At 41.6% G+C, this 19226-nt stretch overlaps 1 non-coding gene across 1 annotated transcript; it reads left to right on the forward strand.

The window, feature by feature from the left end:
• Positions 1–17341: 17341 nt before the first annotated feature.
• LOC114033690 lies at positions 17342–17469 on the forward strand. Its single transcript, XR_003568014.1, has one exon. It is a non-coding gene; the product is annotated as a U6atac minor spliceosomal RNA (small nuclear RNA).
• Positions 17470–19226: the final 1757 nt, after the last annotated feature.

The following is a 19226-nucleotide window of genomic DNA, read 5'->3' on the forward strand; positions in this document are numbered from 1 at the left end:
TATCTTTGCCGAGAAAACTCCAAATGGGGTCACAAAGAGTAAGATACGAATGAAACAAATGGACAACAACATCTAGGTACATGTTGATATGACTTAGAGGATGTTATCAAGTTGAAGATAAAATCTCTCTCTTTTCATCCTCCGAAGCAGGTATTGGTGTAAATGTGGCAGTGATTTTCCTGGTGGTCTTTTTGCAAATACTTGCAAAATGCAAAAAATCCAGGGTCATTTCCTCAACATGATGACACATTAGAGTAGGACTTGGTATACTGATCAATTATGTAACTGTTTTCTCAGGTGCTTCTGTGCTCTGACATTCTGTGGTCTATGTTCTAAGGTCCTGTCCGATTCAATTCAACAAGTATTTATTAAGTGCCTACTATGTGCAAGCCAAGAGGCAAGGGACAGAGAGGTCCCCTCAGAGTCATGAAGACCTGGTTTCAAGTCTCAGCTCTGACACATCTTGACTGTGCAATCCTGGGCAAGTCACTTAACCTCTCATTGGTTCCAAGCAACTGAGACTGTAAGTTGCAGAAAGTTCCTAACCAGAAATTTCTTATACCAATGAAATCACAGGTGCAGAAAAAAAGGGAAGATTTACAAGGCACTATGCTAAGGGCTGGGGACACAAAGACAAAAATGGAAAATAGCCCCTGCCCTCAAGGAGATTATATTTTCTTGGAGAGCTTGTAGTCCACAACATTTTAAATCCTATGGTCCTATGATCCTATGAAGAAATTAGAGTTCATTGAAGCCATTTCTCTGCTGGGTTTATGGCATCTAGTGACAGGTGTTTCCATTTACACTATCAGTCAGCTCCCTGGTCTCTCTGTGGTACACACCTCAGATTGACTCCTTCCAGAAAAGCTTTGGGATTCCCCTGAGTCACGTTTCCACCGGGATTTTCGTCTTCCTGAGGAAAACCGCCCAGTTTGGGTATCTTCCTACAAAAGGAGAAATAATTCAAGTTACCTATTGATCTTAAACAAAGAATAAGGAAAGGTTCCCCTTGAGCAGAGAGCAGGACTCAGCTTCTAGCCAGGACTTTCATAGCATTTGAAACTTGGAATGATATGGAATTTTTTTCTTTTTAAAATGTTTTTATATTTTTTCATTCAGCAAAAATCTGCCTTTTCACCCCCAATTGAGAATGAAAGAAAAACAAAACCCTTGTTTACAAACATGTATGGTCAAGAAAAACAAATTTTAGCAGTGACCATATCCAAAAATATATATGTCTCATTCTGCCCTCTGAATGCTTCACCTCTCCATCAAAAGGTGGGTAAAATGTTTCATCATTGGTCCTCTGGAATTGTGGTTGGCGATTACATTGATCAAAGTTCCTAATTCTTTCAAAGCAGTTTATCTCAATGATATTGTTGTCATTGTATATATTGCTCTTCTGGTACTGTTCATTTTATTCTGTATCAGTTCATGTAAGTCTTTCCAGGTTTCTCTGAAACCATCCCCTCCATCATCTCTTATAGTATAAGAGTATTCCATTCTCCAATTTATCAATACTCCCTCAGATTTCCTGGGACAATAAGACAACATAAGAGGGCAATTAGGTACAGTGGATAGAGTACTGAACTTGGGGGAAGGAAGACCTGGGTTGAGTGTCAGCCTAGATACTTACTAGAGGTGTGACCCTAGACAAATCACTTAACTTCTCTGGACTTTAGTTTTCTCATCTGTAAAATGGGAGGATTGGACTCAATGACCTCTAAATATAGGACCCTATGATTAAAAGAGTAGATAGGGTCCACCCATGTAAAACTATCAATAATTTTTTTTATTTGCAATAATGAAAATCAGCAAACAATTTGTTCAATGATTGGGTAATGGCTTAATAAATTAAAGGAGATTAATGTGTCTGATAATACTATCTCTTTCTTCTTTGGTTGTTCTTACCCATTGTTAACAGAAAGGAAGGTTGTATGCTTTGACTTGTTTAACATGGAATCTACATTGTCCATTGCAATTACCCTGAGTTTTGTTGCCCTTTATCATTGTTACAGTTATATATATATATATATACATATATATATTGTTGCCAATTATAATATATGTTATACTATAATTTATGTTCTTTTTTTATCTGCTTTCTTCACTCCGTTAGGTCTTCAGAATCAAGATGGTAAGAGAAACAATGTTATTGGGGGTAGTTAGTAACAGAGGAACAATGGGGGATCAGCTGAGCAATGTCACAGTAAGAGTTTCAAAACTTCACAGCCACATTTAGTAATAATGTATTAACACTGTTGTCAAATGGTATTGGTTGGGACAGTTATTTGGGTTACTTCCCCACAGGGTTGTTTTGTTTTGTTTTTTGTTTTGTTTTGCTTTTTGCTGGGCAATTGGGGTTAAGTGCCCAGGGTCACACTGCTAGTACGTGTTGTGTGGTATGTGTCTGAGATCTGATTTGAACTCAGGACCTCCTGACTTCAAGGCCGGAGCTCTATCCACTGAGCCACCTAGCTGCCCATCCCACAGAGTATTTTCTATAATCAGAGTCCATCTCACAAAGCCCTCCACTAAAGGTCCCAAAAAGCATTAGATGGACTCCCACTGTCCATGGTGCTATAGGGCTGCTTCCTTTCCTTTAGGATCCTGGTCTGATGGTTACTAGGAAAAAGGGAAGGGACAGGCTAGTAAGAATCAAAGCCAGATTAATTCTTCTGCTCCAGCTGGATAACCTGTCTTCAGGAGCCAAACAGCATAACAGGACATGGGAGCCCTACTACTCTCTCCCTCCCCCTCAGTCCCTAGGATATTTTGATTTCCCAACATGAAGCCTGAGATCATCAGGGCAGGGAGAGACAGGCACACATGTCTCACTCTGTTTAGGAATCTTCTCTCATAGTGGCACAGTACATACTGTCAGGAAGATGTAAGTTCAAATCCAACCTCAGATACTTACTACGTATGTGACCCTGGGCAAATCATTTAACCTCATCTGTAAAATAGGAATCATAATAGAACCTACTTCTCAAGATGGTTGTGAGGATCAAATGAGATAATAATTGTAAAGTGCTTAGCACAGTGCCTGGCATATCGTAAATGCTGAATAAATGTTAGCTAGCATTATCATCATCATCATCATCATCATCATTATAGTCTCCTGCCCACCCCAATTTTGGTTGTCCTCCTCTGGCTAGACTCCAATTTATGAATGTCCTTATGTGGGCTGGGCCAAGGATGAGGTAGTGAGAGTGTCCCCACCAGAGCTATATTTGGATCTTCCTACCACCCCAGGAGTAGAGGCTTCTTCCTGACTCAGAGAACTATGGGTTTTAGAGGGAGAAGATGGGCTCAAACATAAAAGCTTCCACACCCTTCCACAGTCCAAAACTATTGTTGTGAGAGCAACAGCCTGGGTACAGTTTCAGGCTGTTGGGAAGACCTGATATCAGTTGGGATGACTGGCTGGCTAGTTCTTCTCCATCCTCTTCTTCCCCTTCCTCCACCTCTCCCTCACCCCCTGACAATTTCCCTTCTACATATATGTCTTGATTGTGTTTACAGAAAATCCCAGCCACTTTAAGTCTCTTAAGACATAGATCAAAGCTGTTTTGTGCCCTGAGACTTGGGCCTGAGATGGAGGTCTGGCCCAGGCCAGACTCAACCCCAGTCATTGCACTGAGACTCTACAACCTCAACCAGTGTCGCGGCCCTCCACCCTTGGCCATCAGTATGACCCTCAGAACATAGAGGTGGAAGACACTTTAGTGATCACCTGCTACAACTCTTTCATCTTACAAATAACCCTGAAACTCAGATTAGGCAAGGGTTTGCCTAAGGTTACATAGTAAGTCAGTAACAGAGACAGGATTTACATGAGAAAGAGGAGTAGAAGGCATTTGTGCTCAAGGATGGTGAGTGGGGCAGAGTCCTGTGATTTCATAGACAAATGAACTTCAATTTCCTTATTCCTAGACTACATCTCTTCCCACTCCATTCTGTTGCATCTCCTAAAATAATTTTCCACTCTGGAGATTGAAACAAAAGTTGCCTTTCATTTAGTCAGAAACCCCTATTAATTGACAGAGGCTGTCACTACCTATTTTGTTCTATGTCTACGGGGACGATTGGCACAAAGCACTCCCTCAGTCAGGGGTGAAGGGGAGTGGAGCATCACTCCATGGGAGACAGACAAATTGTCTATGGATTGCATCCCCCCAGTAGAATATAAGTTCCTTGAAGGCTGAGACCACTTCATTATTGTCTTCATATCCCCAGAGCCTGGCATAGTGCCTGGCACATAGTAGGGGCTTAATAAAACCTTGTGAAATTGAATTGACTGTAGGCAAGGCTTACCCCCTTGCTGAAGTGTGCTTCGTCAATGGAGTACTCATAGACTGGTGAGGAGCCCTGAGGCCTAGGACGGATAATTTCATCAATAGGTACTTCATTCACCTGCAAGAAGAAGAGAAAAAAAGGGGTGTTGGCCTGAGCCTCCCCTCCCCCTAAGCAGAATACTTCCTAAAGAGGAAGTTACAAAGGGCTTCTTTCTAAAGCATATTAAGATTTATAAAATACTTTCCTCCACAGCTCTGTGAGCATTTTACATTTTTCAGAGAAGGAAATAGGGGCAAAAGTGATTTACCCAGGGTCTTAAAGAAAGATAGTGAGTGGGCTTGGATAGAACCCAGGTCCCCCAATACCCACTTCAGAGATCTTTCTCTCCCCCCCACCTCCCCCTTCCCTCGGACTGCCTGCTTCCCTCCTCCCCACCCCCACCTCCCATCACATTCCAAGTTAGAGGCAATATGGAGCTCCTGGCCCTTCTCCTCTGGAGGGGAGGCAGGGGACAGCATCGGGGAATCCAGGAGCACCAGTGGATTTCTAGGGATTCCAAGGCTACCCAAACTTCACTTACAGAATTGTCTTCTTCTGTTTCTGCATCAGGATCATCTGGCCTCAGCTGCCTGCCAGAAACTGCAACCAGAGAAGGGAGTTAGTGATAATGAGCTGGTCAGTCACCCAGGGAGTACTCAGCCTTGGGCTGGGAGCCAGGGCCAGATGTTCATTGACTTGTTCATTCATTCAACCATTCAGCAAACATTTATTAAGTGTGATCAAATGAGATAATATGTGTAAAGTGATTTGCGAACATTTATATCCCAAAGTGATATATAAATAAATGATTTGCAAACCAAAATGGTTGCTGTTGTTGTTATTGTTATTATTGTGAGCTTAGGAGCCCCAGCATACTTGGACTCTGTTTTCCAGGAGCTGCCAGTCTGATTCTCAAAGATATGTGGGGATAAGGAAAGGAGGGTGGGATGAGAGAATTATGATAGCTAATGTTTATATAATGTTTATTTATACACACACATTATTTCATTTGATCCTCACAATGCTATAAAGTAGATGGTGTTATTATTTCCATTTTACAACTGTATAGTAGATATTATTATTATCTCCATTTTACAGATAGTATAATTGAGGCTGAGCAAAGGTAAATGACTTGCCCAAGGTCACACAGCTAGTAAGTATCTCAGGCAAGATTCCAATTCAGGGGGCAGCTAGGTGGCACAGTGGATACAGCACCGGCCCTGAAGTCAAGAGGACCTGAGTTCAAATCGAGCCTCAGACCAAATACTTGACACTTACTAGCTGTGTGACCCTGGGCAAGTCACTTAACCCCAATTGCCTAAATATATATATATATATATATATATATATATATATATATATATATATATTCCAATTCAGGTTTTCCTCCTTCTAGCACTCACACTCACACTCTTGCTACACCATCTGGCTACCTTTAAATCCAGTCCCTTTTAAGTGATCCAACAAAGGATGGACAACAATACCTAGCCTTTATCTGCTGAATGGGTGTTACCTCAGACAACCTGAGATCTGGGAAGACCTTAGCTTAAAAGGTGAAGGTCTCCCACTGCATCCAGGGCCATCACCAGTCATCTTGACCTATGTCTTGCCACTGGACTCTGATGAGTCTGGAGGAGAGAGTGAGGCTGATGACTTTGCACAGCCTGCCTCACTTAAATCCAATTCACTTGCAAGTCAAGACATCACCCTCCTGACATCATTGGTCGTGTTCAAGAAGGAAGGACAAACAACAAGCCAAAGGACCTTTCTCAAATCCTTTCCTCTGTTCCTAAGGTTCAGAGTAATCCTACTGAAGACTGAGAGGATGGAATCAGTTCCATAACTGCCCCATTGTCAGGCTCATATAGAAACCCTGAGCCAAGGAGGAGACAAAAACCTGTTGGCTCCCTAAATACCTGAGCCCCCAAATGCTTCACCTGAGAGGACCACAAGGACCATCCAGACCACCCTCCAAGAGTTCCCTCTACTGCCCAAGACAGGCAGCCTCCAGCTTTGCTAAGGTGGTAGAATTTAATAGGACAGATAGTTTTCAAAGGGAAAACTTCTTCAGAAAGCATGTCACTCTGTTGTTACAAGGCAAAGATTTATGTATGAGCTATTAGGACATCTGAACATTACACTCACATTCCCTCCCTTTGCTCATGGGAGAACGTGTTCCATGGTGAAAATATTTATACAGGAGGGTAAGCATGGTGGACAGAGGTACCACCCACTGCAGCCAAACTTAGGCAGACTCCCACAAACAATGTAGAAAGCATAAGCATTTACTAGGAATCTGCTTATAGCTCTGTTGTGAATGACCATTATTTATTAGCTTTATTTAAATTCTTAGCTTTAATAGGATGGTGCCTTCAAATTCCTTCATTAAAATCCATAACCCTAAGTGCGCACCACTGTGAAGAGTGTTAAAACCTGTGATAATCTTATATACTACCACTGACCCTCCTTCCTACACAAAGGCAACCCCAAATTTATGTCCTGATACCCCAAAATGTGTGCAGATGCTGCTGCTATTGGGTGTGGCTACCGGATCACCCCCTTCTTCCTCACAGCCACTAGATAGCACAGTGGATAGAACACTGGACTTAGAGGCATGATGACCAAAATTCAAATTTGACTTTAGACATTTATCAGCTGTGTGATCCTGGACAAGTCACCTAATCTCTCTCTGTCTCAGTTTCCATCATCACAGGGTTGTTGTGAGGATCAGATAAGACAATATTTGAAAGAGTTTAGCTCAGTGCTTAGCACGTTGTAGGCAATTAATAAATATTTATTGACTGATATAGTATGTGCTCAATAAATGCTTATTCCCCCTTCTCAATTTCTTCCCCCAAGTGTAAAATAAGGATAATAATAGCAGCTAGCTCCCAGTGCTGCTGGAAAGTTAAAATGAGATAATATTCCTAAAATACTTAGTACAGTGCCTGGCACATAGTAGGCACTATATAAATGCTAGCTGCTATTATTATTATTATTATTTATTATCATTACCTTTGCAGACCAGATTCCACAAAACCCCAGGCCTAAACCTCATCATGGGATCATAAGATTCCATCTCTCATCTCCACACATTTGCACAGGTAGTTCCCTATGTCTGGGACACACTCCCTCTTCCCCTCTACTTTACAGAATTTCCCATTGCCTTCAAAATACAGCACAGGTGCCACCTCCTATACAAGGCCTTCCCTGATCCCTCCACTTATGACTAGTTTCACCCTCTTAAAATTATTTTTATTATTTCATACATTGTATTTTTTTCCTCATATAAATATTGTATCATGTGCTAGAAGTAGGCTATGTTACTCAAGCAACAAGCATTTACTAAAGGCCTACTTTGTGCCAGGCACATAGTTCCTTGAGAACAGAAACTGTTTTTTTGTTTTGTTTTGTTTTTTTGTCTTTGTATCTCTAGGGCTTAGCACAATGCCTGACTTCCTTTAAGTCCCAGCTAAAATCTCACCTTCTGCAAGAAGCCTTTCCCAGTCGTCCTCAATCTCAATGCCTTCCCTCTGCCAGTTGTCTCTAATTTATCCAGCAACTTGTTTGTACATAGTTGTTTCCATGTTGGATCTCCCATTAGACTGTAAGCTCCTTGAAGGCAGGGACTATGTTTTTGCCTTTCTCTATATCCTCAGCACTGAGAGCAGTTCTTGGTATGTAAATGCTAGTTGATTGATTGACTAATAAACATTTGTTGAATTGAATTAAATTTAGATCTAGACCTTAAGAAATCATTCAAGCCAACTCCATTATTTTACAGCCCTAACCTTTCTCTCCTGAGCTACAGTTTAGAATCACCAACTGACTTTTTGACATCTCATACTAGGTGCTGGCCACCTCAAACTCACCACCTCCAAAACAGAACTCATTATCTTTCTTCTCAAATCCTCCCCTCTTCTAAACTGTTCTTTACTCTCAAGGGAAGTGTCATCCTTCCAGTCAATCAGGCTTACACCCTTGATGTCAACCTCAGTTCTTCTCAGCCTCATGCCACATATCCAATGGGTTGCCAAGTTTTATTATACCTACCTGTACAACATCTCATATATTCCCCTTTCTCTCTGCTCACAGTCACCAACTTGGTACAAGCTCTCATTACCTCATACTTATACTACTGCAACAGTCTTCTATGGTCTCATTGCCTCAATTCTTTCTCTCCATCAATTCATCCTCTACTCAACTGTCAAAGTGATTTTCCTAAAGGGCAGATCTGATGATGTCACTATGTCACCCTCTCCTCATTTCAATAAATTTCAATGGCTCCCTATTACCTTTGGGATAAGCTATGAGATCTTCTGATTGGCATTTAAAGCCAACTTGCCTCTTTCCAGTTCTCTTACATGTTATTCCCCCAGGTACTATACAATCTAACCACTCTGGCTTTTTGTTTCTTTATTCTATTTTATTTTATTTTCAACTTCCTTGACTACAACCCTCTATTGCTCAACTCCATGTCTTTTCACTGGTTGTACATACTGGTCTCTGAGATCTGTTCTAGCTCTAAGATTCTATAATTTCCCAATCCCCTTCCAAGGAACCTGCATTTGAAAAGGGGAACTTGGAGAGGGCAATGTTAATCCTCAAGGGATGACTCTCAAATGGTAGAATTTCAGGCACTGAAGTAGGCCAATGGGAATTGTCCCTCTTTTATGGAGTGGGTCCTCATAACCCAGTTAAGGTCTAGAACTCTGGTCAGAGGTCTCACCGGGGCTGAGAATAGTTTTTGTCCTCTATGTCTTTAAAGCAAAAAAAAAAAAAAAAGCCTTTCAGCAGAAATTCAGACAAACATTTCCTGGGAAAGATTGGGGCAAGATAAGGTTTGGGTGTGACCCTCCTCTAACTGGAAAAATATTCTCAGGGTGGGGTGTGGAGTGGGGTATGACTATTGTTCCACATTCAGTCCATTGACTACCAGCCTGGAAAAAGAATGGTATCTTAAATTGAGTCAGAAGATCTAGGTTCCTATCCTAAACCTTACCAAATTGTGGTGTGACCCCAGGAGAGCACTCCCCAACCCTGAGCCTCAGTTTCTTTATCTATAAAGTGGGAATATATAAGCATACATACTTTACCTCACAGGGTTGTTGTGAGGAAATCATTTGGTAAACCTTAAGGCACTAGGGAAATGGGAATTGTTATTGTTGTTAAAGAGACAATCTAACTAATGTCACCTTCCACCCTATTTAATAAATTTCAGTGGCTCCCTATTACCTTTGGCATCAACTATATAATCTTTTAATTGGCATTTGTAGTTACACTAGGAGATCCAGACAAAACCCAATTCTGAGCAAGAGCCTACTCCTTCTGACTGGACGGACCCTGTGTCCGGTAAGGCTTCTGGGGTATACAGAGGGCTCTACAAGGTCAGACTTTTATATTCCCAGATACAAAGCCAGCTCACATTGGGGTATTTAGTGACAGAGACCCTGCAGCAGTGGGGAGGTTACCATCTATGACAGGAAGTTTGCTTTGACAGAAAGAACGCCTCCATGATGCCTGGAATCCCACCATTAGTGTTAGTGCAGTGGAAGGTACCACAAATCTGTAGTCAGAGGAACTGAATTTGAATCATCATTCTGTCACCTAGTGGTTGTTCAATACTGGGGAAGTCACTTAATTTCTCTGGGCCTTGGTTTCCTCATCTGTATAATGAGGGGGGGTATACCAGCCCTAGAGCCAAGGTCCTCTCGCTCATCCTCTTTGAGTTAAGCTTGCCCTCCTCACACACTCAACCACTGCCTATGGGAGAGTAGTTCAGTCCCTGGGGCCAGGACATCCAGAGGGGCTCTCAATGGGGAAAGGACATTGTCAAGGAAGGATAGGGCAGGCTTGCGCTGAGGAAAGAAAATCTCTGAGAAAATAAACGAAGCCCAAGCCAAGAGCCAAGGACAAATGCCTAGAGGGTATGGCCCACTGAGAGGAAATGGTAGAGGCAGAAATGGCATCAATACTGAGAGTTCCCCTTTGGCACTGTGTGATTTTTAAAATCTTTTCCTCATGGCGACCCTCTGAGGTAAATAGTACAAAGAGTACTGTCCTCAATTTGTGAATGAGGAACTTGAGGCCCAGGGGGATTAAGTGATTTCCCCAGGAAACACCAGAGCCAGGATTTGAACTTGGCTCTTCTAATCTCAAATCCAGTACTTTTTCTACTATGCCACACTGTCTCAGATCCCTTTTATGACTCTGGGCAACTCTCTTTGCTTTTCTGGGCCTCGGTTTGTTCATCCTTAAAATGGGAACATTGGAATAGGCAAAGTCCCTTCCAACTTTGATGTTCATTGACTCAACTTCAGCTCACATAGGGAGTCAGTCAGCAGTTCCATGAAATGCCACTGATGTTCTCATCAACATGGGCAGCCAGGGCCTCCAGGGACCAGGGAGAGGAGCCATGTGACTAGCAAGGGGTGTGAGTGGGTCATCAGGGAAAGGTGTGCTCCAGGCAGGGAGGTGCTCTTTCTGTAGGCCTGTGTGGCATTTGTTGGGCAAATGATACTTCCCTGGGGTGTGTTTAAACTTCCCTACATTCCTTCCCCTTCCCTAAATCCAGCATGAAGTTTCCTTGAGCTCACTTAGGCCTCTAGCCTGCAACACAAGGATAGAATTGGGCAGTGCTGAAGGTCACAGCTTCTGGGACGAGCTGGCTCAGGCTTTATGGGAACGGTCATCAGAATTTGCATTGGCAGGACAGTGACATCTTGTACTGATGGAGAATTCCTTCTTCACCCAAGAGTCAAGAGTCTTAGCAGCTAGTCTATGTGATTCTGTGATTTTTCAACCAACTTCTTTCTCCACCTACCCCTAAGGTCTCAATTTCCCCATCTGAAAAATGAAAGGGCTGGATTAGATGATTTCCAGGATCCCTTCTACCTCTGACTTTTTATGTTTTACCTTTCCAAGGGGAGGCCCCAGAGCCAAACCAATTAATTCATAACATAGAAGAAGGAAGGTGTGTGAGAGGAAGGACTGTTTGCCCTTCTCTCTAATAAGCAAATAGCCAAGGAGGGGCAGGACCCCAGATTGTGTGGAGATGTGCCCTCAAACCTTTCCTGTCCTAGTCCTTATCCTTGGCCTGCAATCTTTCTCCAAACACCATTAACCCCACAGAATCTCACACATTTTCTATTATTCAGTCATTCAATAAACATTTTCTGGGCACTACAGGTGGGACCATTGTGTACAGAGATAAATACGACTGGGTCCCTGGATTCAAAGAACTCATAGGCAAATTAAGAGAGGTAAAACATCACTAGGCAAGAAGGGATATGGTCCATAAGAGAAGTATAGACCCTGCTCTCTGTATAGCACAAGACACTATTCAGATCGGGGTGGGGGGGGGTAATCATTTCTCATTGGGAGGATAAGGGAAGGCTGCATGGAGCAGGTGGCATTTGAGCTGGTCTTTGAAAGATGAGGAAGATTTCACCAGGTGAAGGCGTGTGAATGGGTGGGTAGAGGGGAAGACATGGAAGGAATGTGTAGCCCATCACACTTGCAATGAACCTCCCTACCTGCTCCTTCTACTTCCTGTCTTAGGCAGGACCCCTGGCATTCCACTTGCCCTGTACAACTCAGGTTGTGTTGAAAGCCAACAACAACAAGGAAGTGTAGTTATTTAATAGAGCTAAAGAAGATTTTAGAATATAGGAAAGGACCTTTGAGACCATATGCACATATGGGGCAACTGAAGCTGGAGAGGGGAAAGAACTTGCCCCAGGTTACAAAGCAAGGTATTGATAAAGCCCACAACAACAAAAAAAGGAAGTACACTGTTATTTAAGGTGATGAACTGGTTTTCTGTGCACCCAATGCCTCCTTTCCAATACCTTGCATCTCTGGGCTCATCTTAATTTCCTTGAATGTCATATGTATAGCATCTTAAGGTTTACACAGCACTTTTCCTCATAATAGCCCTCAAAGGTAAGTCATCCAAAGATTATATTATTATATACTATTCCCATTTTAGAGAGATGTTGAGGCACAAGGTCTGGAGAGCCAGGCTCAGAGTCAGGGAGTCAGTCACTTCTGATTCATACTGGCTGTGTAGATGCTGCACAAGTTGCTGACCCTCAAAGGGCCCCAGGAAACTTGCTATAATTTTAAATCACAAAGCAGGTACCTATTCATATGGATAGAGGGAATCCCCTTCCCCCTTCCACCAGAAAAGTTCCTTATACCAATGAAACCACAGGTTTGGTCCAAAAATAAATCCCTATTTTATATGAGGAATCTGAAATCAAGAGAAAAGTGATTTTGCTCAGTTCACCAAGGACAGATGTGTCCTGTATAGAAAGAGGTTCTCTGACTATACTATCTTACATAGTAGGAAAGGTAACTAAGTTCTAAGACAGATAACTAAGTTCTTTTTCTTCCTTCCTTACTCTGGCTCTTTCTGGGGCTAGGCAGGTTTTTCAAATACAAACTCAGGGCCAAGTCCTCTTTCCCTTCCACAACCTACCAGTCTATTTGCCTCCCTTCCAATGCCATCCTACTGGCTCATTTAACTTGGGTTACACTTCTCCCTGCACAGAGTCTGTGGTATTGGGTGTAACTCTAGGTTACTTCACCTTGAGTTCATGCTGTGGCTTGTGGAATCAGTCTAATTACTTTGGAATTGGTCCTTATATTCTTCCCCCCCCCCCCTTTCACCTCCTGTTACCAAGGAACAGAATTCCAGGGTCTGAAAGGTTATGGTGTCCAGCCCTCTGTCTCCAAGAGGACTCCTTATCAGTGTGTAGACCAGAAAAGGTCACTCTAAGGTCCCTGAAGCTGCTCCCAACCCTTTCTTGGCAAGCCAAGAAGCCTGGGTTATCATCCACATTGCCATTCTGCCCTACCATTAGCCGCACAGTTACATACATAAACACATGTATGTTCTCCAAAAGAGGGAAAGGGAATAGGAAAAGGGCAATAAAGTCTGCTGGAGTTAATGAGTCTTATTTCTTGTGGCAATAGCACCAAACCATGGGAAGATCCCAGGACTGGATGCTGGGTCACCTTGATTCTAGTCTTGGTCTTATCAATACCTTGCTTTGTAACCTGGGACAAGTCCTTTCCTCTCTCCAGCTTCAGTTGCCCCATAGGTGTGTGTGTGTGTATACATATATATATATAATGTATATATGTATATATACATATATATAATATATATATGTATATATACATATATATATAATATATATATATATGGTCTCAAAGGTTCTTTCCTATATTCTAAGATCTCCTTTAGTTCTGGGAATTTTAGAAAGAGATTTGAAAGAAAGCTTAACCTAGGGCGCTATACCCTTAGGGATCAGTAAATGTTTGTTATTATTACAGTAGGTTTCTTTTTGCAATGTCATTCAGTGCTTACCACGTCCAGCTCCTCCTGACCCACTTCTGGAAGAAGGTACGGATGCTATGCAGGCAATAAGGCTATTTTCTATTGTCTAAGCTTTTGGCTTCTTTTACTCCTTAACCTTGATGCATATTTTCTATCATGCTTTTTCACCATCATCCCTTCAATCCACCTGGGCATTTTTGTCACTAGTGCCAAGGTACATGTTGACATGGTTTGGAGAAGCTTATCACATTCTTCATAGAATGTTTCTATTTCTTTTATCTCCCACCATAGAAAAATAGTACCTAAGCTGCAACTGACCTCTCTGTGATCTTTTTGTTCATATTTGTCACGAGTACTGCAAGGCAAGATGATTCTATATCTTGTTCTGATGGTATATGTGTTGTCTGTCCCATTAGAATGTGAGCTTCTTGGGAGTAGAGACTGGTTTTGCCTTTTCCTTGTATTCAAACTACTTAGCACTGTGCCTGGCATATAGAAAGTGCTTAATTAAGGCCTAATGATTGATTGATTGATTCTTGTTGCTTCTCCAAGAAAAGGCCTGTGAGTCATCCTCCCATTTAACAACAATTTTCCAACGTCTTCCAATTCCACTAATAGTGACAATGTCAATATTGATGTGTTTCAGTTCCTCCTACAGGGTATCAATTACTTTATCCTGGGACAAAGATCTCACAGAGTAACAACATCAGAATTAACACTTAAAGATCGTCCACAAACTGTGTGGATTCTTGGCATCTTCTACCCACCATTTCTACCACAGATCACACAATACTGATGACCATTTGGCATTTTTCTTTGTTTCATGGTCTGCCACAGGCAGAGAATCTATCACCTACTGAGTAAGTGTTTAATAAACACATTTGCTGCAGTGAGATGACAGTTCTGGAGAGGCTTAGAGCTGGATCCCTAGGCACACATGGACAATGAATTGACATATCTGGTCCATGAATATGAAGGCCTGAGCTTCGATATGTAGATTTGGCCATTATCTAAGAGAGATAATTCAATTTGCCAAGGATTAATCAGTGAAGCCTGCTCAGTTTGATGAAGTGAAAGCACCAATTACATCTCTCAATGATCCATTCACATCTCATTGAGGATGAACCCTTAAATCCTGACATCTGAGGAGGATTTGATAGGCTCAGGCAACTGTGGGTCAGGCCTATAAAAGAGGACAGAAACCTGCCCGGTTATAGGAGAAGCAGTGAGAATTTAATAGAATGGGTCCTATGAAAATGTGTAGTCCCCACCCCACTAGTCAGGCAAGGGAAAGAAGCAATGTCTTGTTCTGAATGTGCTCTCAATTATACAGCTTGTGAGAGGCAGTGGCCCCAGGAGAGGCTGGCAACATCTGACCCAGCCCCTCAGAGAGAGGAAGGGGAGGAGGATGAGGTCCCTGGACAATGCTGAGTTCCAGAGTTTGACCTTTTTAGAGAGAGGAGCTTCTGAGGCCTCTTAGAGAGAAAAGGATCCTGAGGTTCAGTTTCCTATTGAGGGAAGACAGAATTCCTGACAGTATAAGTCTCTTGGAGAGAAGAAGCTCAAGTGAATAACCCCAAAGCCCAACAAGCCTCAAGGACTACTATCATGAGTTATTTGGATGCTTCAGGTCTCATGGGCTGCCTCTTTAGCACCCCCAAGTTTATTTTCCTGCTGGAGTGAGCCTAAACCTTTAGGGTAGTACCACAAAGCTGGAGGCCTGTATAGAGCAACCAGAGATGTAGAATTTTCCAGAAACTCATCAATGTCCAGGAAATTTCCCCCAACTTTGCAGGAGGCCATGTCATGTGACTTCATCTTCTCCTGGGTTACCTGTCATTACCATTGCCTCTCAATGCCAGCTCTCTGTTTAAAGTTTCCTTTCCCCTATGAAATAGATCACAATCCCCTTAGTCCCTGTACAAGTCCATGGATGCTAAAGAGATCAGCCAGAGAGCAGGGATTCTTAACCTTTCTGTCTGTCATGGACCCCCCGTGTCAGTCTAGAGAAGCCTATCAACTCCTCAGAATAATTATTTCCCACATTCATAATTGAAGGAAATGGTCAATTTCAGTTAGAAGTTAGTGAAAATAAATGGCTTTTTTTTCCTATCCAAGTTCACAGAAATCTATGTATGGACACTTCAAGAGTATGTGAACTCCAAATTGAAAGCCTTTTATAAATAGAGAACAGAAAAAAGGGGCACAAGAGAGAGCTTTGGTCAACATCCACAGTTAGAGGGATTAGATATCCCAGCAATGGAGACTGAAAAGAAGCAGTCAGGTAGATAGCAAGAGAACCAAGAGAAAGCGTTATTACAAAAACCAAAGGAAGAGAAGATATCTAGGAGAACAAGGTGGTTGACAGTGTCCTAATTTTAGGACCATAGGATTTAGAGATGGAAAGAGCCTTGTAGTCCAAATTCTTCATTTCATAGACGAGGAAACTTTGTCCCAGAGAAGGAAAGGGATTTGTCCAAGGTCATCTATCAGGTAAGTAGCAGAGCCAAAATTCAAATCTCCTTCTCCACCTCCATAGATACCTGCTTTTTCTAAACAGATTCCTCAAGAATCTGAATGAGAAGGGACCTCAGAAAGGGGACTAGGACCACCCCTAAGTTTTCCTTTTTTAATTTTTTAGCAAACTCAAAACAAGGATGACACAGTAGTGTTGAAACAGCTACCAGGGCAGCCCTCTAAACTGGATAATTTCTTAGTGTCCCTGAGCAGGGCTAGCCTTTATCCAAAGGCAAAGGACAAAGACAGAGTCAAATCTCAGAACTGGAAGTGGCCTCAGAGGACACCTGTTTCTAAACAAGCATTCCCCCCTATGATATCACTGAGAAGTCAATATCTACCCTCTGCTTGGAAACCTCCTGAGGCAGTCTAGTTCATTGTTGGAGAGCCCTTCCCCTCACCGGACTTCAGTTTCCCGTTCTGTAAAATGGAGGGACTGGATAAAATGGTCTCTGAAGTTCCCTCAGCTCTAATAGTGATGAATCTCTGACCTCTCCCTGCCACACTGAAGAGACAAGGAAGCTGAAGCCAACCAGATGTGTAATGTTAATGAGATCTAGCGGGTAGCAGTTGGCCTAGGGCTGTAAGGTCAATGAGGTCCTGGAGCCAGAACTTGGCAGGAGATAACAGAGGAGGCAATCCTGAACCCAGAGGATACTGGAGTCAGAAGGAAATTCAGAAGCCATTTAATCAAATCCCTTCCTTTTTTTATAGATGAGGAAACTGAGCCCAGAGAAGTCTACTAGTTACACAAATAGTGAGTAGTAGAGCCAGAATTCCAAGCCAGATCTTCTAGGAAAGGAAAAGACATTCTTGCAACCTGTGCTGCCATCTAAGGCCAGATAAAGCAATCTAAGAACAAGGTTTTGTACTAAAACCAACAGAAATCATATAATTCTCTCAATAGATGCTGAAAAAGCTTCTGCAAAAATACAGCACCCATTTCTATTAAAAACAATAGACAGCATAGGAATAAAGGGAGTGTTCCTTAAAATGATAAGCAGTATCTACCTAAACCCATCAACAAGCATTATCTGTAATGGGGTTAAGCTAGAAGCCTTCCCAATAAGATCAGGGGTGAAGCAAGGTTGCCCATCATCATCACTATTATTCAATATAATACTAGCAATGTTAGCTATAGTGTTGTATGAAAGGAGAGAAGGTTAGCCCTCCCCTTGATAAGGATGGAAGAGGTCCTACTAGCTTTTACAGCGCATATACGGTTAAGGCATTGCCACCTACTCTGTGGCATCTGACCACATTTTTTATAAGTTGACTTTGATATGATGATAAAAAAAAATTAATTAAGGCACGAAAAAAAGATTGCACTGGGAGAAGAGGAAAAGAGGAGACAGAAAATGGTAAATTACATCACATGAAAAGGCACAAAGACCTATTACAGTAGAAGGAAAGAAGGGAGGGAGGAGAGCATTGTTTGAAACTTACTCTCATCAGATTTGGCTCAAAGAGGGGATAATATACATGCTCACTTGGAATAGAAATCTATCTTACCCTATAGGAAGTAGGAGGGGAAAGGGGAAAGAAAAGGAAGGGGGTGGATAGAAGGAAGGGCAAAAGGGAGGGAAGAAGTAGCAAGGGAAAGGGGAAAGAAAAGGAAGGGGGCTGATAGAAAGGAGGGCAGATTGAGGAAGGCGGTGGTCAGAATAAATGTTAGCTATAACATTTATACAAGAAGAAAAAGACATGTTACCTTCTCCTGTATAAACCTTGTATAAATCTTGTATAAACAAGAAGAAAAAGAAATCAAAGGAATTAAAATAGGCAACAAAGAAACAAAACTATCACTCTTTGCAGATGATAAGATGGTATACTTAGAGAACCCTAGAGAATCTACTAAAAAAAACTTTGAAATAATTAACAACTTCAGCAAAGTTGCAGGATATAAGATAAACCCACATAAATCATTAGCATTTCTTTATATGACCAATAAAGTCCAGCAGCAAGAGATAGAAAGAGAAATTTCATTTAAAATAACTGTAAACAATATAAAATACTTGGGAGTCTATCTGCCCAGACAAACCCAGGAACAATATGAACACAATTACAAAACACTTCTCACAGAAGTAATCATCAAAACTATCTAGTACTGGCTAAGAAATAGAGTGGTGAATCAGTGGAATAGACAAGGTACACAAGACACAGTAGTCAATGACCACAGTAACCTGGTGCTTAATATAACCAAGGACCCCAGCCTTTGGAATAAGAACTCATTATTTGAGAAAAACTATTAGGAAAACCAGAAAACAATAGGACACAAACTAGGTATAGAGCAACATTTCACACTGTGTACTAAGATAAGGTCAAAGTGGGTACATGATTTAGACATAAAGGGTGACACCTAAGCTAATTAGAAGAACAAGGAATAGTCTACCTATTAGATGTATGGGGAAGGGAAGAATACATCACTAAATAAGAGATAGAAAGCATTATAAAATGTAAAATAGTTTTGATTACATTAAAATAAAAAGGCTTTTAAAGTACAAACAAAACCAATGCAACCACAATTAGAAAGAAAGCAGAAAGCTGGGAAACAATCTTTACAACAAGTAAGTGTTTCTGCGAAAGCCTCATTTCTCAAGTATATAGAAAACTGAGTCAAATTTATAAGAATGTAAGCCATTCCCAAATTGATAAATGGTCAAAAGGACATGAACAGGCAGTTTTCAGATGAAGAAATCAAAGCTATCTTTATGCATATGAAGAAGTTCTCTAAATCACTATTGATTAAAGAAATGCAAATTAAAACAACTCTGAGGTACCACCTCACACCTATCAGAGTGGCTAATATGACAAAAAAAGAAAAATGATAAATGTTGGAAAGGATGTAGGAAAATGGGTACACTGATACACTGTTGGTGGAGTTGTACACTGATCCAACCATTCTGGAGAGCAATTTGGAACTATACCCAAAAGGCTATAAAATTCTGTATACCCTTTGATCCAGCAATACCACCACTAGGTCTGAATCCCAAAAAGATCATAAAAAAGGGGGAAGGACCTAAAT

This window comes from Vombatus ursinus, unplaced genomic scaffold, assembly GCF_900497805.2.
Source record: "Vombatus ursinus unplaced genomic scaffold, bare-nosed wombat genome assembly UNPS02007284.1, whole genome shotgun sequence".
NCBI lineage: Eukaryota > Metazoa > Chordata > Mammalia > Diprotodontia > Vombatidae > Vombatus > Vombatus ursinus.